The sequence below is a fragment of the Aegilops tauschii genome, chromosome 3, assembly GCF_002575655.3.
Source record: "Aegilops tauschii subsp. strangulata cultivar AL8/78 chromosome 3, Aet v6.0, whole genome shotgun sequence".
Lineage (NCBI taxonomy): Eukaryota > Viridiplantae > Streptophyta > Magnoliopsida > Poales > Poaceae > Aegilops > Aegilops tauschii.
Window position 1 is genome coordinate 194,670,360 of NC_053037.3, and position 22,948 is coordinate 194,693,307.

Below are 22,948 nucleotides of genomic sequence, written 5' to 3' on the forward strand. Positions count from 1 at the left end.
AAACATAAGGTAAAAGACCGGTTCACCTAGGCTATTTAACCCGGCCCTTGAGTGTTAACAGGTAAGCCGGTATTAAGTCTACAACATATTCTATCATAAGTAATAGACTTGGGGGCTAATATGGTAAGGATGACTATGGAGTAAACAAGGGAATTATACCTCAGATTTTTGCTGTATCTGCTTTACCATGTCAATTTCCAGGTCCCGGCTGTTGTGCACTTGACCAATATAACCAGCAACGATATCTCCGATGCTCAAGTTGGCATAGTCTGTGATATCCAGTCTGGCCCTGCGGCGCTCTAGCAGTTCCTCTTTAGCAGAGCATCTAGCTAGTTTAGTGGGTCTTCCCGACTCAACATATTCGGTCCGGGTAATCACCACATCCGGGTCATTGTCCGGTTGAGCTGGGCTGGGAATCTCCGGGTTGTCAGAACCCCCCATGTCTTGTTCTTCAGTTGGAGCGGTGGTTTCTGGAGCTGGTGCGGACGGCGGCTCAGAGGGAGAGGCGTTGGGTTCAGTTAAGACCGGATCTTCGACCGGGTTACTTTTCTTTGCCCTCTTGCTGAGCTTTGCTTGTGCACTGAAAGTCTAAAGGTTAGTGCAAAAACATGAGTAAGATAAGCACAACATAAGCTGATCATCATTACCCGGGTGCGGTCTTGAAAGCCGGCAAGTTAGATTGCATGGAGTCCCCGGAGGAAGGTGAAGTTTCCTGATAGTTTGAATCAGAAGAATTGAGCGGTTGACGAGTGACGCCCGCCAAAGGATGAAAAGGATATAAGTTGGAGATAACCTCGGTCCGGCGCTTCCTTGATGCTTCAGGTAAGCCGGAGGAGAGGTCTGCATCCTTGTTGGTCCGGGTGTGCCTCCGGCTCTCATGAATCTGTCGCTTCAAAAGAAATTGTGGATCTTGATAAGCTAAAGGATGTGAAAATCTTACTTTCCGGGTTACTCTTCGGACTTTCAGCCTTGGCAAGGGCTCCGAGTCGGAGGAAAGTATAGTTACCTCTTCAGTCACTGGATTACTGGCTCCGGTGTCCTCCTGCTGATAATCAGTGTCAATAAGGTGGTTAAGAACAAACAAAAAACAAAGAAGAGCACAAGAATCAAGGGCTACCTCTGACTCGGAGGTGTCATCCAGCTGAAGCAGGTCTGAGGCGCTAGGCTTACTCCCCTTCCTGCGGGGAGCGGCTCTCTTGGCGGCTTTTTTAGCCTTCCTGGCTTTTTTTAGCAGCCTCATGGTCATACCTGACCTTCCAGAACTTATCATTAGCCTGAAAAATGCAACAAAGGTTTCTTGAAGGTAAGACGAAAAGTGTTAAAATGAAAAGTAAAGTGCTCAGATCAGTAGCTTACTGCCGGAGCCGGGTTAGCTTTGCAGAAGGGACTTAAGCCGGTCCTCCCGCAATCTGCCAAGCTCTCGTTCAGAAGGGACTTGGTCATGTCATCAATGACGTCTTCAGGTAAGTCGTTGGGGCTATGCCGAAGAGGATCATCCTTCCGGCCCGTGTAATCACACATTAAGCCGGGGCGGCGGCTTAGAGGAATCACCCGCCAAGCAATCCCGACCCGGACCAGATCAACGCCGTTAAGGCCATTTCCGCTTGAGATAGTTTGTCTGGCAGGGGGTGGTTTGACTCCAAACGCAGGGCGCGAAAGCCGGGCAGAGGGCTCTCATCAGCCGGAGAAGTATCCTGGCAGTAGAACCATGTCTGATTCCAGTCCTTTGGGTGGCTTGGCGGCTCAGCGTAAGGAAAGAGACAATCCCTCCATCGTTGAATTGATATTCCACCAAGTTCCAAGCTAGGTCCGTTGGCGCATTCATATTGGCGGTTCAGGTAAAATAACTCCCTAAAGAGTAGCAGGCTGGGTTCCTCTCCAAGATATACCTCACAAAACACTTGAAAGTTACAAATGTTCGACACGGAATTCGGTCCAATGTCTTGAGGTCGCAGATCGAAAAAGTTCAGAACATCTCTGAAGAATTTTGAGCCAGGAGGACCAAAGCCTCGGCTCATGTGGTCAGCAAATACAACAACCTCTCCATCTTTTGGTTGACGTCTCTCTTCGGACGGGTCAGGCGCACGGTAGGACATGACCTCCTTTTTGGGCAGGTAACCCATTTTTACGAAGTCATCTAAGGTGCTCTCAGTAACGTTGGACCTCACCCAGTTGCACGTAATGGGTGCCTTGGGAGCCTTGGGCGGCATTGTGGAAAATGGAAGCCTATGACAAAGGAAAATTTCCGGTTCAAATTTAAGCCGGAGAAAAATTTCAGTTCAGTATTCAGGACGGCGGTTCATGAAGGGGCCTAATGATATATGGCTAATTGTGTCAGGTTATTTAAGCCGCCGTGGGTATTATAGGCAATTTAAGTTATTTAACTCTATTATGAGTAAGCCGGAAATTTCACAGAGCATGGCCTCTTTTAAGCCGGCGATATGAGCCGCCATGGTTCACAGAGGCAGTTTTTGTCTAAGTGTTGCACAAGCAAGTTTCACAGATTGCAGGGATTATTTTGGATCAAACGGTCGTTTTGAAAGGAAAATTTTCTAGACCTTAAAACTGGCACAGAGAAGTTCATAAGTTCTAATGAGGTCTTTTTGCAAGCAAGAGGGATCTGCTAGTATGGGAAATGGGTGCGAAACCACTACCGTAGGAGTTCTATCCTATTTTCCGGATCAAAAGAAGCCGCGGTGGAAGAACTGTGAAGAACTCGAGATGAACTACGGAGAACAGGGGAGAACAACAGAACCCTAATGCGAATCTACTGTATGGAGTGGCAAGAACTTACTGGCGCTGATGAGCTGCGGAGGTTGCCGCCGTTTCTCTGGACCAGTTCAGGGTGATGCAGCGGCCGAGGTTGAGGAAGACAAGGGGCGCGGCGGCGGCGGCGGAGCTCGAGCTCTGGGGCGTCAGAGGAAGAAGACGGGGGATCGAGAAGTGACGAAGGCCTATGGGCCGGGCCTATTTATAAGGGACGGCTCATAAATGGGCGCGAGAAATGAGGAGGCTGGAGACATGATTATCTTGCCACAAAAACGCCTCGATTCTCGGGATGGTCTTTAAAGATAAGATCCATTGAGATATGACAGAATAAAAAATGAATTTAATGGAAGGTGACGTCATGGCGGGTTACCAAGAATCCAGAAGATGACGTCACGGCGGGTTATAACCTTTGCACAAGCAGAAGCCGGAAGATTTTGAAGATTTTTGAAGATTGACATGAACCGGTTCAAATCTACCTGGGGCCTAATGTTGAGGATATAACCATTAGAGTGACCCGACCAGGAGGGGCCAGGTTACGTCATAATGGTCATCACGTGAAGCCCAGTACCAAGCTTGAGGATGGTGGACCAATAATGGGCTTACGACCCGGAGGCGGCTTAAGGCTCGTAGTGATAACCCGCCGTTATGGCAAGACTTGTAATGTAAGGCAAGAGTAGTTAAGAGTCCGAGCCGGATACTGTTATAAGCCGGCTGGGACTCTGAGAGCCGCGGGGCGTCAACCTCTCTATATAAAGGGATGACCCGGCGGCGGTTCAGGACGAGAGACAACAGATCGAGAGCCAGGCATAGCGATTAAGCTCCCTGGTCATCGAAACCCTAAGAAATACCACCTCAACTGGACGTAGGCTTTTACCTTCATCGTAAGGGGCCGAACCAGTATAACCCTCGTGTTCCTTGTCCCGCTTAACCCCTTTAAGCTTCCTAGCTGCGATGGCTCCATGACTAAGTCCTTGCACGAGGACATCTGCCGTGACAATTCCACGACAGGCGGTCATCCAGATACGCCATAAGGATGCGAAGAGGCATTCCTATCAACAAGGACTAGCTGTTCCACCAGTAGCTCATGTAAGAAAACTATCAAGTTAAGTGTGCTCATGCTGGAGCAGCCATCAGATGGGTGACCGGATGGGAAGTTGTGTTGATGTTAAATTAACCTCGAGGTCCTTGTTTTTTTAACACATGTTAAAGAAGGTCTACCGCATTACTTTTTGACAATGTGCGATACGTGGCGTACAGTTGATCCATCCGACATGTTTGTGATGGAATAGGCCACGTGTGGTGTGGGCAAACGCTTGCTAGTATTCAACCATTTGGTATTGATGAATTCATCACCGACGGGTTCCCTAATGTGGTCCGTGATCATCTGATCATCATCTACTTCTTATGCTAGCTCGATGTTCCTTCTATCTTAAGTTTCCATTAATTAATGGCATTTTATGAACACGCCACCGTTTCCCACCATTTCCTCACCTGTTTCCTGCCACCCTGCTATATTGCGCATAGGCGGCACGCGATGCACGGAGGCGACAAGCGCAGCCTGTAGCACATCCACCTTTTCCAAGCATGCCAACCCACCAAAGCGCCACCTCTGCCATCAACCTTGTCGACGAGGAAAACGAGCAGGCGTCACGGCCCATCGAGGCCGGGGCGCTCTCCGGCAACGTGATGGACGACACCGTGATGCGCGTCACCGCCAGGGTTGAGCAGACCTTTGGTGCATGGCACTTGAGAGCTGCAGATCAAGATAGACATGTCAGTGCCGATAGGCTACAGCTCACCGCACAACATGATCGATGGCGCGCCGCAGAGCAAGCTAGGCGTGTCCGCGCTGATAAGCTACGGCACGCCGCACGGCGAGACCGTTGGAGGGCCACAGAGCGAGAGGCGCGGTGCGCCGCACAGCAAGAGCGGATCCATCGGCGCTTGCCTGCTGTCGACACGGTGTCGCAGCTGGGTACAAGTCCCGTCAGTACCCCCATTCCTTGCCAGGAGTGGGAAGACGCCCTCAGCGCCGTACTAGCACCAGAGGCCGGCTGCACCGTACTTGCACCGGACGCCCACCGTGCCGTTCGCATGGGTGCCTCCATTCGCCTTGTCCGCGGCCCGCTTGATGCCAACGCGCTGGTTCGTAGGCTCGACCGCCTCCTTGGCCCAGGTGTCACCTGGGCGCAGTAGAGGAACATGGCCGTTGCATCCTCGAGCTGGTGATCTCCGATGAAATAGCCAACTTGGGGCTTGAGATCGCGCTCCAGATGTACCGCGAGCGTGTCGACCGCTTGGAGGAACGTCTGCACGAGTTCAGGCAGAGCCAAGAGCTACCCTAGGCAAGGGCTGCTGGTCATGGTCTCATGGACACGTTTTATTTTGAAAAGTCGTTTCGACGTGGATAGCTATATATGTATTCACAGCAATCATAGTATTGCTCTATTTAGTGCTCTGTTTCAATGTGTGTACTCTGTTTTCCATTCTTATATGTTCTGTTTCAATGTGTGTGTATACGCTTTCCATTCTGTATATGTCGATGATAACAGCTAGATTCAAATTAGTATACAAAAACAGATAGAAAATGGAATTCGTAATATATATTAATTGTTCATTAGTTCATCATAGAATATGTGTGTATATATATATATATATATAGTGTCATCACATATACGTGATGATACTTAACTACTAGGTACAATGCTTAAAATTGAAAACAAACAATACTAAAACTAATAATCCCTCTTGGGGCCAGTATTCCGGCAGCCCCTCGCCAGCAGCTCCCTGGTGCGCTGCGTCTTCCCAGTGTGGAGGCAGTACTCCGACTCCTCCGCCTCGTAGCGCTTGGCGTACTGATCTGCCTCTTGCTGGCGGACGCGCGCGGCCGATCTTGCCATTTCATTGGGCGCCTACCAGAGCTCCTCGTTGGTGGCACGCTGGAGCTTATCGGGCCACCGCCACGCATCGACGAGGCGCCCAGCGCCTATGACCTTCCTCGCTAAGTACCTGTCTTCGTACACCTCCTCGGCACGACGACGTGCCCACCCCCAAAGCTCCGCCGCCTCCTTTTTCCAGGCGGCATCACGGGCTTCACAGGCCGCCTGGTAACTGGCTTCCTCCTCCTCCATCTCCTACTTGAAGGCCACTTGCCTGGCTTTCTCAGCCGGCGGCAGCGACTTCCACAGACAAAGATTGTACTGGCCCCAAAGCCAATCCAAAGTTGGGGGGTCTGGCGCAACCTCGTCAGCCGGCGCGTAGGGGTCCTCGTCGCTGCTAATCGAGTGAGCGTCCTCAGGGGGCGGCGACTCCTCACCGGCGCGTGGGCAGGCCGGCGGCGCCATGGCAGAGATTTGAGAGAGCAGAGAGGGCGAGCGAGAGGAGGATGTAGATTTGAATGCAGGCGAGACGAAGTGAGCAAGGTAGTATTTATTGGCGGCCGGAATCTAGATCGACGGCGACAGTACACACTCCGGTCGCCGGAATTTATGAGTACTGTAGTTTGAATTACACACGATTCCCACAGCAAAATCCGTGTGTGAACATAATAGCTAACGGTATCCAATACAGAACCGTGTCTGATTAATGATCCCCGCCAATCACCTACCAAACCTCGAGTCGCGATATAGAGTGCCAATCGTGTGGGGGCCGGTTGTCTTGCCAGATCTTTACATTTTCTTTTTTGAACACCGGATATTTACATCGTCTGATGATTTTTTAACTCGCACACAAGTACACAAAAATATGATTTTTCAAACCGTTTTGGTTAGGCGTTGCATGTAGATGTAGTTCAAATTTGAATTACAGTCATTAAATGGTTAGAAAATCACTTAAATGCATTAAAAAGGTCAAATGACCCCTGAAATTTTCCAAATTTTCACATGACAGATGTATTAGTGCATGTTAAACGTAGGAAAAAATTGAAGGCCGTAAGAGGAAGCTATCTCACGTCCGTCATCAAACATGCATTGTTCCCTCTCGGAACCACGAACCTTCTAGTGAGTTGCTCCGGTTTGTGAGGGGTGTGTGTTCAAACTTTCGTCAAACAGGCCATTTTTTTTACCACATCATCTTGGTGGCATGACATTAAATCAAGCAAGGTTTCATGTTTTTCTGATCATTTTTTAATTTTTTTTGGAATTAAAATGCCATGCCATGCACTCCATGCATGTGCCCAAGCCTTGAGACCAATATGTTTGAAAATTCCTTCCAATTTACTGCACATGGAATTAACTCGCACACAAGTACACAAAAATATGATTTTTCAAACCTTTATGGTTAGGCGTTGCATGTAGATGTAGTTCAAATTTGAGTTACGGTCATTAAATGGTTAGAAAATCACTTAAATGTCTTTAAAAGGTCAAATGACCCATGAAATTTTCCAAATTTTCACATGACAGTTGTATTAGTGCACGTTAAACGCACGAAAAAAATTGAAGGCCGTAGAGGAAGCTATCTCCCGTCCATCATCAAACATGCATTGTTCCCTCTCGGAACCACGAACCTTCTAGTCAGTTGCTCCGGTTTGTGAGGGGTGTGTGTCCAAACTTTTGTCAAACAGGCCAATTTCTTTACCACGTCATCTTGGAGGCATGACATTACATCAACCAAGGTTTCATGTTTTTCTGATAAGTTTTTTATTTTTTGGAATTAAAATGCCATGTCACTCGATGCATGTGCCCATGCCTTGAGACCAATATGTTTGAAAATTCCTTCTAATTTACTACACATGGAATAAACTCGCACACAAGTACACAAAAATATCATTTTCCAAACCGTTATGGTTGGGCGTTGCATGTAGATGTAGTTCAAATTTGAATTACGGTCATTAAATGGTTAGAAAATCAATTAAATGTCTTTAAAAGGTCAAATGCCCACTGAAAATTTCCAAATTTTCACATGACAGTTGTATTAGTGGGCCTTAAACGTAGGAACAAATTTGAAGGCCGTAAGAGGAAGCTATCTCCTGTCCGTCATCAAACATGCATTGTTCCCTCTCGGAACCACGAACCTTCTAGCGAGTTGCTCTGGTTTGTGAGGGGTGTGTGTCCAAACATTCGTCAAACATGCCAATTTCTTTACCCAATCATCTTGGTGGCATGACATTACATCAACCAAGGTTTCATGTTTTTCTGATCATTTTTTTACTTTTTGGAATTAAAATGCCATGTCACTCCATGCATACGTATGCATGTGTCCATGTCATGAGACCAATATGTTTGAAAATTCCTTCTAATTTACGGCACATGGAATTAACTCGCACACAAGTACACAAATATGATTTTTCAAACCGTTTTGGTTAGGCGTTGCATGTAGCTGTAGTTCAAATTTGAATTACGGTCGTTAAATGGTTAGAAAATCACTTAAATGTATTTAAAGGGTCAAATGACCCCTAGAATTTTCCAAAATTTCACATTACGTTGTAGTAGTGCACGTTAGACGTAGAAAAAAAATTGAAGGCCGTAAGTGGAAGCTATCTCCCATTCGTCATTAAACATGCATTGTTCCCTCTCGAAACCACGAGCCTTCTAGTGAGTTGCTCCAGTTTGTGAGGGGTGTGTGTCCAAACTTTCGTCAAACATGCCAATTTCTTTACCACATCATCTTGGTGGCATGACATTACATCTACCAAGGTTTCATGTGTTTCTGATTTTTTTTTGGAATTAAAATGCCATGTCACTCCATGCATACGTATGCATGCATGTGTCCATGTCGTGAGACAAATATGTTTGATAATTCCTTCTAGTTTACTGCACATGGAATTAACTCGCACACATGTACACAAATATGATTTTTCAAACCGTTTTGGTTAGGCGTTGCATGTAGATGTAGTTCAAATTCGAAATACGGTGATGAAATGGCTAGAAAATCACTTAAATGTCTTTGAAAGGTCAAATGACCCCTAGAATTTGCAAAAATTTCACATTACAATAGTAGTAGTGCATGTTAGACGTAGAAAAAAATTGAAGGCCGTAAGAGGAAGCTATCTCCCGTTCGTCATCAAACATGCATTGTTCCCTCTCGGAACCATGAGCCTTCTTGTGAGTTGCTCCGGTTTGTGAGGGGTGTGTGTCCAAACTTTCGTCAAACATGCCAATATTTTTACCACAACATCTTGGTGGCATGACATTACATCAACTAGGTTTCATGTGTTTCTCAATTTTTTTTTATTTTTTTGGAATTAAAATGCCATGTCACTCCATACTTAATTGTGTCATAGCCGTTAGACCAATATGTTTGAAAATTCCTTCCAATTTACTGCACATGGAATTAAATCGCACACAAGTACATGAAATATGAGTTTTCAAACCGTTATGGTTAGCTGTTGCATGTACATGTAGTTCAAATTTCAATTACGGGCATTAAATGGCTAGAAAATAACTTAAATGTTTTTAAAAGGTCAAATGACCCCTGAAATTTTCCAAAATTTGACATGACAGTTGTATTAGTACTGCAAAATTTCTCGTTCATTTAAAACACCATCCATTGGCACTTTACTCCAAATTCGTCTTTCACAGCTAATAAAAAATATCTACAAATCACACACAGTTGTTTTCCAGGAACCGTTTGCGATAAAAATATCTGGGTCTATTTAAGTCTCCCTCCTTAAGCTTCGCCGGCTCGTCTGCTCTAGTGCCGGCAACCCCTGAATCCACGAATCTCGATCCCCATTCCCGCACCCCCTTCTTGCAAAGATGACATCGTGGAAACGCTTCGTGAAGGCCCGTACGATGGCCGCGTCCCCCCTCCCCCCCGAGTGCCGCCGCCTGTGCCGAGAGTGCGACCGCCTACGCCAGAGTGCCGCCGCATCCGCATTGAGCACAGCCGCTTCCGCTGAGAGGGCGTCTGCGGTAGCCGACAGGGCAGCTGCAGCAGCCGAGACGGCTGCAGCAGCTGCTGCGACGGCGGTTGCAAACACCAAGAGCGCTCGAGCTGCCATTCGTGCCGCTGATGTCGCCCTGGCCTGGGTCGAGGCCATCCACGCGAAGATCGAGGAGCGCCAGGAGATGGATATGCAGGAAGCGATGGAGATCGAGGAGCGCTGGGAGGAGGAGTTGCGCGTGGCCGAGGTCGAGGTAGAGAAGAGTCTGTCCGTTGAGGAATCGGCGGTGGAGTACCAACGTGAGCTCTTGCGCAGCCAGTACTACGAGTACTACAACCTTGAGGGCGGCGCCGAGGACGAGGACGCGGTCAACTTCAGCAGGGGGGATGCGGAGTCCACCAATGGCGGCATGTCGCCAGGACAAGTCATCGACGCCTCATCTCACACCGGCGATGCATAGGCCGGCGCGGTGGCGGATTTGTTAAAATTATGCGTACTTATGCTTTGTTTTTAATGCTGGTCTTTTGTTAGAGCAATGTTTAGGTCAACTGGCTCTGTTTAATTACTAAAATTGCTCGATTCAGTAAGTGCGGTCTGTCTGCTGTACGCTCTTTTGTGTTCCCAAATTAGCAAGCGATGTTAAATTATGCAATGACGTACCCGGGTAAATTTCCACCAAAATTTGAATTATCAAACTCATCCCATGCGCGTAAAGCAGAAGAATCGTTTGCGATGCACACAGTCGTTCAAAGTGAGCCGGCGGCACCGCTCGCAAAGTTTCCCTCCACATTTCCAAAATTTTGGCCTACCGCCAAAATATCTACCCCCGCCCGCTTCCCCCCTTCCCCACCCCCTTTTCTCCCCGACCACAAGTCACATTTCCCCTATTTCCTCCTTCCTTCCTTCCTTCCTTACTAAGCTATAGCCGCTTCCTCGCTCTCGCCGTCTTGCATCCTACTGCCGGGGTCGCCATGGTCTTCTTCAAAGCCCTCTCAAGCGGTTCGTCCTCCGGCGACTACTCCTTCACCACCCGGGTATGCCTCTATTCTCTCTCTCGGGCTATGACTTGGAATGAAGGATTTTTACCCAGCGGTCGATTTGAGTCATTTCTTCCTCTTGTAGATCCCTAGGACCATCAGTGGCAACGAATGGAGCAGGGTGACTGAAGATCTATCTGCTCGTTGTCACCATCAATCTCCATGCGTGAAGCTAGTTGCGTTTGATTCTGTGGACAGTGGGAGGAAGTTTCTGGCATGTACAGAGAAGGTTAGACCCTCTTTCGTTGTTACAAATCATTTGTTAGATGTGATTCAGACACTGTCACGGTCCCAACCCATTCATACCACACCTTCAACTAAACGCACCCTAAGACAGTGCCACAGTTTGTACCTAGTATCTTAAATTGTTGCCATCTCATTAGCGGTGCCATTAGAAAATTATTTGGCACCACTTCAGCAGTTTGTGCAGCCAACTTTGGTCCACACATCCAAGCAGCGAAGCAGTAAAATACTAAATCTTTATGGAACGAAGGAACTGGGCATCGGAGTAACTACGTGCTCCGGAGTCCGGGTCTCTGATTTTTTTTCCGCAGCATCGGCTCGCCAGTGCAGGGCACGGGTGCGAGATGTAGCAATAGTTGTCTTTACCCTAATTTTGGCATACATAGTGGATGGCCATAGTGCTATTGGTTCTATGTTACTAAATTTGTGCATGTACACACCTGTTAGTATCAATTTGCTGTCATCCAAACACTGTCGCGATGTTGTTGCAGTTATATTTACCTTCCTCATAAAATGTTCAATTTGTTATTTATTTTACATGAGTAAGAACTTGTAGCGTCGTTGTAGTTAAATATAGCTTCTGATGTTCTAGAATTTGGTTGTTGTCTCAGTACCAATTATTTCATTGGCACATTGATCTTTTTGAGAAGATATGTTATAATTAACATGTTTCTTCAGTTTTTCAAAACGAGCATTGGTGATTTTCTATGTTGCTATAAACCCATTTCCCCTACAATTGTTACTGTTCTAGTTTTAAATATTACAGGATGAACGGAAGTGTTCTTACTTGGAGTGGGTTGATCAAGAGTGGCCACAGTCTTTGAAGATGTGCCTAGCGAAGCTCTGGAGCATGTATGAGGAAGAGAACACACGTAGGCTTAGAGAAACTGTTGTCAACGCTGAAGCATATTTCAAGATGCGGGATAAAAGTTGAAGGTGGAGAATGAGCTTAGATTTTTTAAATCAGACTTTGCTAAGATGGTGTTGGCGAAGGAGGAGGCACTTTCCCAGTTGGCCCATGTAAAATGAGTTCTTACTGAACTGAAAGTAGAGGTGGATAAGACGAGCCTGGATGATCTCGATTAGGGAAATGAATATATTGTTCTTATGAAGTTGAACTAGCTGTATGTTGTACTGTGCTGTTTTCATGTAGCTACTGTACTATGATGTTATAATATACTTATGTGCCTGATATGAAATTGGCAAACAGCTGTTCGATATGAAATGTGAATTTGCGTAATAATGGAATTATTAATTGTAAACTAATAAACCTGCTAAATGTGTCATGGACCTTTGCAAATGGTTCTAGCAGTAAAAGCGTTTGCGATGGATAGCCCAATGCCACACAGTTTTCTTCATCAAATCATGTGTGATATAGTTGATAAAAGCAAATAGTTAACCAAGGCAGACCATGTGTGATAGTTACACCTTTCACACACGAGCCTACACATAAAACTGTGTGGGATGTACGTCTAAACAGAAACGTTTTCCCTGGATTGACTGTGTGGGATGTACATAAGAACGGAAACGTATTCCTTGGATTGACTGTGTGTGATATACATACAAACAGAAATGTTTTTCTGGGATTCACCGTGTGGGATGTACATACATACGGAAATGATTTCTGGGATTCACCGTGTGGCATGTACATACCTACGGAAATGATTTCTGGGATTCACCGTGGGATGTACATACCTACGGAAATGATTTGGTTTCGATGCCTCGCCCGATCGCACACGGCCCCAGCCTGGGTCCCAAGATGGCCTATCCCCGACGATTTCTGGGTCGTGTGGGAAGGACCTCCCTATCGCCCACACTCACTTGGCGATGGTTCCAAATGCCGTCGCGGAAAGGGTTTAAAAACCGTTTGTTTAGGACCGATGTGTACCAGTGATACATCCATTTGAGCGACAAGTAATAACGGACGGTGGTGGTATTACTGTACTTGCATCGCGAGATAGTTGATTGCCTAGCATTACTCTGCATCTTATCTGCCCTGCCCTCCACTTTCTCCAAATTATCATATCTACATTTACTCTTACCAAAATGTTGAATAAAGCCAATGCCACTTCACACGTTGATATCTGCATTCCTCTTGTCAGTACCTTTTGCCTTGTAACGCTGTACTTAATTAATTGCTATTTGATTATGTATCATCAATCTGTACCTGAGCTTCATTATCCTCTGTTTCTTCCAATATTATTTGATCTATATTTACTCTTTGCAAAATGCAGAATAATGGCAACTCTTATAAAGAAGTTTCTTTGGGGAATTTATTGAATTATCGTTCCATCGCCATGGAGAAGGGCTTTGTCCAGCCCATGTTAACATGTAATGTAAGTTCACCCTTCTCAAGCCTTCAAACTTTGTTCTAGTAGAGATTTGGATAGGCATCATTTCCTCCACTGTTGTTTACTTTGCTGTTTACATCTGATTGGATGTTTGCAACAACTACCAGTTTTAAATTGTAGTTGTAAAAACATGTTCCTTATGGAGAACAGGTCCATTTATTTGCTTATATAATTGTGAAACATGTTACGTGTCTCCTTGTTTCTCTTTCAGAGTCGTATCTCTTATGCCAGGAAGAACTTTAGGGAAGATAGTGAGCCAAACCATCTTGAAGAGAGCGAGATGACCCCAAGGTCCTGTCTTGATGAAGACAGTGAGTTGAAGCTACTCATCAGTAGCTGTGAGACAACCTTTGTGTAGTCGCTGCCTCAATCAGTTTGACTTCTTTAGTCTCAACTTAAAGCGGAAAGGCTTGCTTCAGCTCAGCTCCGACTTGAAGTCAATGATGCAATGAAGATCTCAAAGGACTGGCTTGTGCACTGTGGTGCTATAAAGCTAGGGATCGAGCATCTATCGTTGACACAACTGAGGTCTCATCAGCTTGTTCGGCTGCTTGCGGAGCCCGTCCTGGCCAGGCCTAATGCCTTCTGAAGTGCTCTTAGTTTTGTATATTCTTTTGTCGGCGTGTTTATATGCACTGGTGGCGACCTTTAATGCCCAGTGTATGTAATCCGCGGTCATGTTGCGCTTTATTATCACCGGTAGCGAACTTTGATTCCCAGTGGATGTAATATGCCGTAATTTATTTATTGTATAGTCTAGGTTTATTCTTGGTCGGTATGCTGTAATTTAGGCCGGAAGGTTCAGTGGATCTCAGTGTTGTTGGTCTTCAGGCCGGCCCGTTACTCACATGCGCCAAAACGTGGGCCTATAATCATCTTGGGCCATTAGCAGGTGTAAACGTATAGTTGTTTTCCCCCTTTAATAGGCCGAGTAAAGTTCTGGCAGCTTGGCCAGAGAATACCATGGGATTTTAACAGGCTAAAACCTAGATTTGGCTAGCATTGAGCCAAAAAATTCACGGGCCAATACAGGCCGAAACTTCCTAAGGCCCATGTTTGGCCCAAATAGGACGAGCTGTTAACAGGCCAAAATATACCTCGGGCCTGTCGGGCCCAATACAATTATGGGCTTTAAGTAGGCCGGTATCCACGCGGGCCATAGGCCCAAAAGTGTCACGGGCCATTATCATATGGGCTCTAAGCAGGCCGGATTCAACGCGGGCTATAATTAGGCCCAACTGCTACACGGGCCATTAACAGGCCGATAGGCCAGTTGGGCTGAAATTTATCCACGAAAACTACGGGCTGTTAAGAGGCCCAAAGTTACTTCGGACAAGAAATAGCCCAGTTTCTGCATGGGCCGTTAAATGGCCTAAAGTTAAACCGGGCCGACAACGTCCCAGATGCACCACGGGCCGCTAACAGACCGAAACTATTATCAGGGCAAACAGGTAAACGAGCATTTAACATGCTAAAATACAAACCTGGCTTCGAATGGGCCCAAAAGAATAGTGGCCTATTTTTTGAGAAACCACTGTAGAACTTGGTTCCACAGCCTTACTTTATTAAAGATAAGAATACAAATATACAAATGTACAAAGCCCCAGAGGGACTAAAGGCAAAGAAAAGAAGCTAAAAGCTACCAAACCACAACTAAGAGTTACAAAAAAACTACCTCAAGTAGGCAAGAAAGCAATCCATCTAAACAACAGGCTAAACCTTAGATTTGATCTTGTGAGTCACCAGAGAGAGGTCATGAATAAAACTAGATCTTGAAAGATGGCCTTTCATTTCTAAAAACCTTTCCATTTCTAATGGTCCAAATGTTCCAGCAGGCTATGAACACCACCTCAGTAAAAAAGGGCTTAGCAAAATCTCTCCTAGCTTGTATAACAGTCTCCACCGGATCCTCCCCTGGAGGCCAATATATCTACAAAAAATTCCATACTCCGTGGCCAAATCTGCAGTTAAAAAACAGGTGGTCTCTGTCCTCTCGATGATTCCCTAGGTAGAGGACAAAAGCACTGGAGTCAGACACATTCCAATGCCTGCGCAGTAACATATCCTAGGTGTTGAGCCTGTCTATGATCATCATCCAAGAGAAAACCTTGATTTTTATTGTACAGGAGGAGGCCCATATCCAATAGAGGACCAGGGATGATATTTCGGTGGACATATGTGTAGTAGCTCTTGGCTACATACTTCTTGCCATTTTGTTTGAGCATCCAACTATCTGGCTCTGCTGCCTGCAACTGCATGGACTGCACCAGCTGATGTAACTAGAGAAGCTCTTGATGAGCCTGTTGAGACAGTGGGAGGTGAAAAAGAGTCTCCCACCGTTAACATTCCATATAATCCTTGACTCTGGCCCAAGAATCTATAGCAAAAGAAAATAATCTGGCAAATCTCTGCTTCAAGGGAACCATAGAATTGTCCAACTGCCAGTTATCATCCCAGAACAACACAGTGTCACCCTGGTTGACCTGAACACATGTAAACTCTCTGAATTTGTCCATTAGTTTGCAAACATCCCTCCACCAGAAAGAACCACATTCTGCAGTAGCTTGTGGTACTCTTTTCATGGTAATATGTGTTCCAAATCAAATTAACCTAGGGCACATCATGCTTATTAAAAAAAATTATTCAAATGCTTCATCAGCAGTGCATCATTTTGAAAACCTAAATTCATGATGCCCAACCCCCCTTATTTTTAGGCTTGCACACCAGATCCCAAGCTGCAAGGGCTGGAGCCTTATCATTGCTATTTCTTCTCCACAAACACTGCCTTTGAATTCTCTATAACCGCTTTAAGATCCCAGGAGGAATTTCCAAGCTGCAAAGGAAAAAGATAGGTAGGGAGATAGTGCAGAATTCAGGTATTGTAATCTTCCTCCTTGAGCAAGGAAAGTAGAACTAGCAGACATTATATTTTCCATGCTATCAACCACTGGCATTAGGTCCATAATTCTGAGTCTCATCACACCCACTGGCAGTCCTAGGTATGTGAAAGGTAGGGATCCAACCTTAAAACCAAAAGAGACAGCTAGTCTAGCCAGTTCCACATCATCCACATTAATGGGAAGCATAGATGACTTATGATAGTTTATATGAGGCCCAATGGACTGAGAAAACTTGAGCAACATATTTTTAAGTGCCAAAAGCTGATCCTCCTCAGCAGGTAAAATGATCAAAGTGTCATCGGCATATTGTAAAATTGGATAGTCAGGGTCATGCTTGTGGATTGGCAGCTGTAAGATTCCTTTGTGCAGCAAATCATTGACAGCAGATTGCAAAATGTCAGCAGCCAGAACAAACAACAAAGGGGAGAGACGGTCACCCTGTCTAACCCCCTTTTTCCAAGCAAAATGTTTCCCAGGTACTCCATTGACTAGGACTAAAGAAGTATCAGTAGATAGGAATTGTTTGACCCATAGTATCCATTTCTCAGGAAAGCCCTTTAGTCTTAGAATTTGATAGATTGCCTCATGCTCAATTGAGTCAAAAGCCTTTTCAAAATCCAATTTGAGGATACCAATTTTCCTTTTGGACTGATGGCATTGATGCAGGTATTCCAAAGTCCAAGCTACACAATCCTGGATGGTCCTAGATTTGATGAAACCATACTTATTTTTGTGTATGCATCTCATAATTTCCAACTGAAATCTATCAGTAGCCATTTTAGAAATGAATTTTAGACCCATACTGGTAAGAGATATAGGTCTAAAATCATTATCAGTGTCAGGAACAGCTACCTTTGGTATTAGAGTGATGTAAGATTCATTAATGTTTTCTAGCTGAGTTGTCCCATCAAGAAATGCCTTGGCTAAATCATAAAAATCATGACAAATAATTGGCCATCACTTCTTGAAAAAAGGCCATTAAAGCCATCAGGGCCAGGTGCTCTATCAATTGGCATTCTCTTCACGGTTAGATCAATTTCCTCCTTCTCAAAAGGCTTGGCCAAAACATCTAGACCCTCCACTAGTTTGATCAAAGATGCAAAATCCAAAGACATATTAATTCCTCTGGCTGTACCCATTCTGTTCTTGAAAGTAGATCAAAAGGTGATCATTGGTGACAGTTCCATCCTCTAAACTGAGAGAAGCCACTGAATTCCTTGCATATCTTTGTGTAGCCATAGCATGGAAGAACTTAGTGTTTTCCTCCTAGACCTTTATGGACCTGATTGTGCATCTTTTTCTCCAATAAAGATATTGAAGATGTAGAAATTTCTCCATATGCAACTTAACAATCTTTCTGAAGTTGAACTTAGTCCTAAATAAAGATCTTAACTCCTCAAGCTCATCCAACAAAAATATGACCCCTATGCAATTACAGCTGTGATGTGTGACTTGCAAGAATGTTTCTTCCAAGATTTCTGCACACACTCCATAAAACCCTCAAATTGCACCCAGTAATTCTCAAAACAAAATAAATTACATTTGGGTATATTGGTGCTTATGACCACTACACATGGCACATGATCAGAGGCAGTTTCTGCCAAAGGAAGAACTTGTGTAGCATGGTACATAGATGTCCAAGTTGAAGTGGTGAAAAACCAATCCAATTGCTCAAGAAAAGGAGTGCCCTGCATATTAGACCAGGTGAATTTTCTCCCCTTAAGTGGAAGCTCAATCAGCCCCAAGTGTCCAATTCTGTCATTTAAAATGAACGTATCATTGGGGTCCCGCAGGCATATTTATGTTGGTGGTATATCCGAGGAAATTGAAATAACCTAACAGAAGCCAGTTTTCTTCCTCTGGGATGTGAAGATTGTATAGCCAATCAACAAAATCATCTCTATCTCTTCCAGTACATGGCCCATAGACAGATACTAGAGTCCAAGATTCACCATTATGCACATATGTGAATTTAATAACAATACCAAACATTTTTGTTTCAATCAATGTGCCAGAAAACATTGCTGAATTCCACAGAACCACAATACCACCTGATGCACCCACTGAGGGCTAAAAGCAAAGTATCAAATCGCTTAGGAGACAAGGATCTGATCACACGATGGTCAATGTGCTGCATTTTAGTTTCCTGGAGACATATCACAGAGCATTGACTTTCTTCAATTTTCTGTCTAACTGCATGCTGACGATCATCAGAGTTTAGACCACGCACATTCCAGCATAGCACACGCCAATTTCTACTACTAATATGATTACTATCCATAAATAAACATATAAGCAGAAGATATTTCTATGTAGGCACATAGTGTGCTACACCACAAGTCACACAAAAGCAAGTGCAGTTCATAGCTTAGAAATCTTGAATATAAAGTAGGACACCTAAGATAACTAGCAAATTTGAGAGCTTGCCACACCCAATCCAGAGCACATAATTTATGCATTAGGAGCTGATGAGGAAGGTTGCACCACCGGATCTTCCATAAGCATTTCCACTGAAATCTTCTCTGGAGCAATCTCCAGTTCTGCACCCATCTGTTGAAGCACCTTGATAGGGGTTTCAGGTGGGACCTGGCTCGCCTGTGGTTCTTCCTCCATGACATTATCAGGTGTAGCTGTGTGAGTTGCCTCACCCAAAGGTTTGGACTTAGGCCTCTTCTTTCTGGGCTACACCATAGGCAATTCCTGCAGTTTTGGTTTAAAACCATCCCTTAAAATAGATCCACGTGTGCATCTTCTCACACTAGTGTCAACCACAGGAACAAGAGCTTTTTTTCCTCTTAGTATTCTTGCGAGTCTGCTGTGCTGGGAAAGAGAACTGCTCATCAGTATTAGGCTGTGTAGGAGGAACCACCTGAACATCTTCAGTTTCAGTGAAAAGAGCTCGTTCCACTGGTCTAATGGAACATGCAGCAGGAATATCCTTAGAAACCATTATTACTTCCTGAGTAATTTGAAGAGTTATTGGGAAATCCAATTCAAAAGCATCATCCCATGATCTTTTAAGAGTCATCTGCAAGCCCCTAGGATTTGGTATAGTAGTCATTACTCCCACAGAGAGCAACTGCTCGAAAGCTCGCTTCCAAATCATATCAGGTGGCAAGGGTGGTCCATATGGTACCACAGGCAGAGAGATCTCCACAGTTGGAGCAGACCAGACAGGAGGCACATATGGAACAATGGCAAGATCATTGTTAACTAGCACTTCCACATCATCCATTTGCACATCAATGACAGGTGGCACCACATCCATGGCCACCTCCACACTTGCAGCACTCACGTTGCCATTGGATCCAGACTCAAACACAACAGAGTTATCAAGAACTATGGAACTCTGTTCTTGCACTGGGGCCATCTGATTATGCTGCTGAAGATCATGATGTTGCTGCATCTCATCCTCATCACCCCAAACCGCATTACCCCAACCATGTACTAGTGGTGGCGGTGGAGCAATCGGGTTCTCATTCCATCCAAGTGATGTGAAAGACGACAGTGCAAAGTTGTTATTGTCTGGAACAAATTCTCCAGGAAGTGGATGCAGATCTCCATTGAAAGGCATTGGATCTTCATCGGGTGGCATCTGAGCTGCCCAGTTGGCCCCTAGGATGTACAAAGGTGCGGTCCAAGATACTCTTGCCCCACCCCAAGCAGCATACTCTAAAAAAACCACATCTCTCGGAACCAGAATATCTTAAGGGAAAGATGCAAACACAATGGTACCCACCAAATAAGGATCGTCACTGACCCAATGCTGAAAGGTGCCAAAAGTGTTAATTGCTGCACAAATATTCTACGTGGTACGGAGATCCAGGGGTATTCCTAAGAACATGAGACATCCATACCGAAAACCCTGAGCCCCACGGAAACCAATCCCCTCATCATGCTTGAAAAAACGGACAAACCAATCATTACCCGGCGACTGAGGAGCTTGCTGCATGAGCATGAATCTAACAGTAGCATCACGAACTTCAAACAAACCCACACCACAAATCCAAGGCTGAGCAGACCTAACCAAGTGACCTCTTTGCTCAAGAAAATCCACCACATCTTCCCTAGCTTGCCCAATCTGATCTGGAGGGGGAACTAGCAACCATGAAAGCTTCATGACGACGCACGATCAGGCTCCGCGGCATAACGAAGGTCCGGGGGAGTCAAGCTTCGCCTCCGTCGATGATGTGGTGCCCCGCAGGCACATTGCGCATCGGGTCAAGCTCGAAAACCGCCATCAGAGGCGGAGGAGAGATTGGCAATGGCGGAGTCGACGGTGGCGTGGAGGATGGTGTCTTGGGCTAGGAGTTGATGGAACTAGACTTTGCAATAGCTGGATCAGAACTCGATGCGTCCCGCTGGGGAACTAACACGGTATCACTTAGCCCGGTAGGTGAGATCACAATATTTGGGATTTTTGGTTTCCAAAACCACCCTTGCTCTATGGCTATCCGATTACAATCCTTCCTAGAGTGACTGACCCTAGAGAAAGCCAGATACACATGCCTGGACATGCATTGGGCTGCAAAGTGGCCCCTCTTGAAACATCGCTGACACGTGAGCACTTGGTCCACCATGTCATTGACCATCGCTTCAAAATCATCTGAAATTTCATGCCCTCCCTGCATTACTGGGCCATTAGGCAGCCGCTATTCAACATGGGCTGCACCAGAATGGGCCAAAGCGGACTCTGGCCGGTCCACCAGATTCGAAGGAGCAACAATTCCGCCCAAAATTCCCGCATGGGATTGGTTGGACGTGTGATCTGATCTATGATCATGCAGATTGGCATTAATCGACCCAAAGTGATCAACGGCGAACCGCCAGTCCAGTGTAATTCCGGCGGAGGGGTTGGATGAATGATCACACGTTGACGAGCAGGCAAATCATAAACCGCATCTAAAATAGTATCAATGCATTTCTGGGAGGCTGCATATCTATAGCCCTGACAAGCATCATAATTTTGAAATGTTGCAAAGGACAATTTCTTTCTAGCAGTAGTAGGAGCACGAAAAGATGACTAGATAGGGGGTTTATGCATGGCAATCATACGCAGAGCTGCACGCCTCTTAGGAGGACTAACTAAAACCCATTCAACATCACATTCTTTTTTCCAAATATGAAATTCACGAACCCAGTTAGGACCTCCTCTTCCCCAAAGATGAAAATAGCACTTAAATTGCGGGCAAGCAAATGATCTTAAATCAGTGATGAAGAATCCAACCTGCTTGCAAGAGACATTGAAAGAGAAGACCTTATCCTTGATCTGAGTAACCCAAAGATCCACTGCATATCCTCCAATAGCTGCCTCCAAGGCAGCCGCGACAATGAATTCATCCAGACGAAACTCATGCCTACTAAATGCCCTCCATGGGGTGCACCGTGAGACCAGTAGATCTGAAAACCTCATCTGCAAAAGCCAAACCCTTGGAGAAGTCCAAGCGAAGGGTGGAGCCCCCACTAGATCCCATGAGATGGGTATAGGAGGGGAGATCAGAAGACACTAGAGAGATTGATTGGAGAGAAGATGAAGTTTAGTGGTTGGTGGTGGAGATTGCTGGGGAGCCATGGTAGCCACCGTGGGGTGGTGGGTGGGGAGCCATTCTGCTCTTTTGCCCTTGTTTTGCACTCTAATATGCATGATTTAGAATAGTGGCTTGTTAACGGGCCTGGTCCGATATGGTCATAATTTGGCCCAAAACACGGCAGGCTGTGAACGGGCCTGATCTGATATGGGCCTCAATTTGACCCAAAACATGGCAGGCTCTTAATGGGCCAGCCCACTAGTATCTAAAAAATATGATGGGCCTTTACCTGGGCCGCCATTTTTACCTTAAATGGGCCTCTGTTGGGCCGTGCCACATGTCGATGTATCATTGGCGCCTTTTGTTCAATAAGTGGAGGACATCTATCCCAACGGTGAGCCGACACGTGTCGGCGTTCTGGGAACGGGGGTCCCCAGACTTGCCTGCCTGCGGCCCACGGCGTGGCTCTGTGCATGGGCCCGTACGGCCCATCTTCATCAACAAGGTGTTCAAGACCCTCGCGAGGGGCCAAGCCTCGCGAGGCGGACGACACAAGACCTCCTCAGGAGCGGCCTCACCGGGTTGGCTCGCGAGGAGCGGAGAAATCAAGGCAGGGCAAACCTCGCGAGGTTCTCATGACGTGAGCCATGACAATCAAGATCAGGCTGGCGCCAGGCGGGCGCCAGCGCGTGCAGCGTCCTTGTTTCCCCTTGGTGCTAAGGAAGCAGGCGCAGGCGCAGAGTACCGAGGCATCAAGCAAAGGTTTCCATATCAGTGCAATGAGATCAAGACCAGTAGGACGACAAGAACGAGGTCACCATGGAGCCCAAGGCGGCGTCACCACCAGAGCCTTTTGTAGGCGAAGACTACTTTTGTCAGGATAAGCTGTACTAGTTGTCCCCTTTCAAATCGGCCGTTGTTGGCTCCCTTCCCGCTCAATATTTGGGGACAGGATCAGGGCCCATATAAATAGGACTATCCACCACCGTAGGAGGCATCTGATCTTTAGTTGATCCTTAGCCACACACCAAGCACAAGAACACCTCGACCTCAGGAGGTTGTTCTTCCCCTTGTATTGTTCATCATCGGCCCAAGAGGCAATCCACCACCACCACACCGGAGTAGGGTATTACACCACAACGGTGGCCCGAACCAGTATAAACCTTGTGTCTCTTGTGTTGTGAGTTCGTTGAGTTCGTCCGCGAGACCTTAGCAAGCTAGGGCGTGGATCAGTAGGGAAAGAACTTCGTGCGCACCCCAGAGTTCGAACCATAAGGGTTTTCCCGGAACCCGTGAT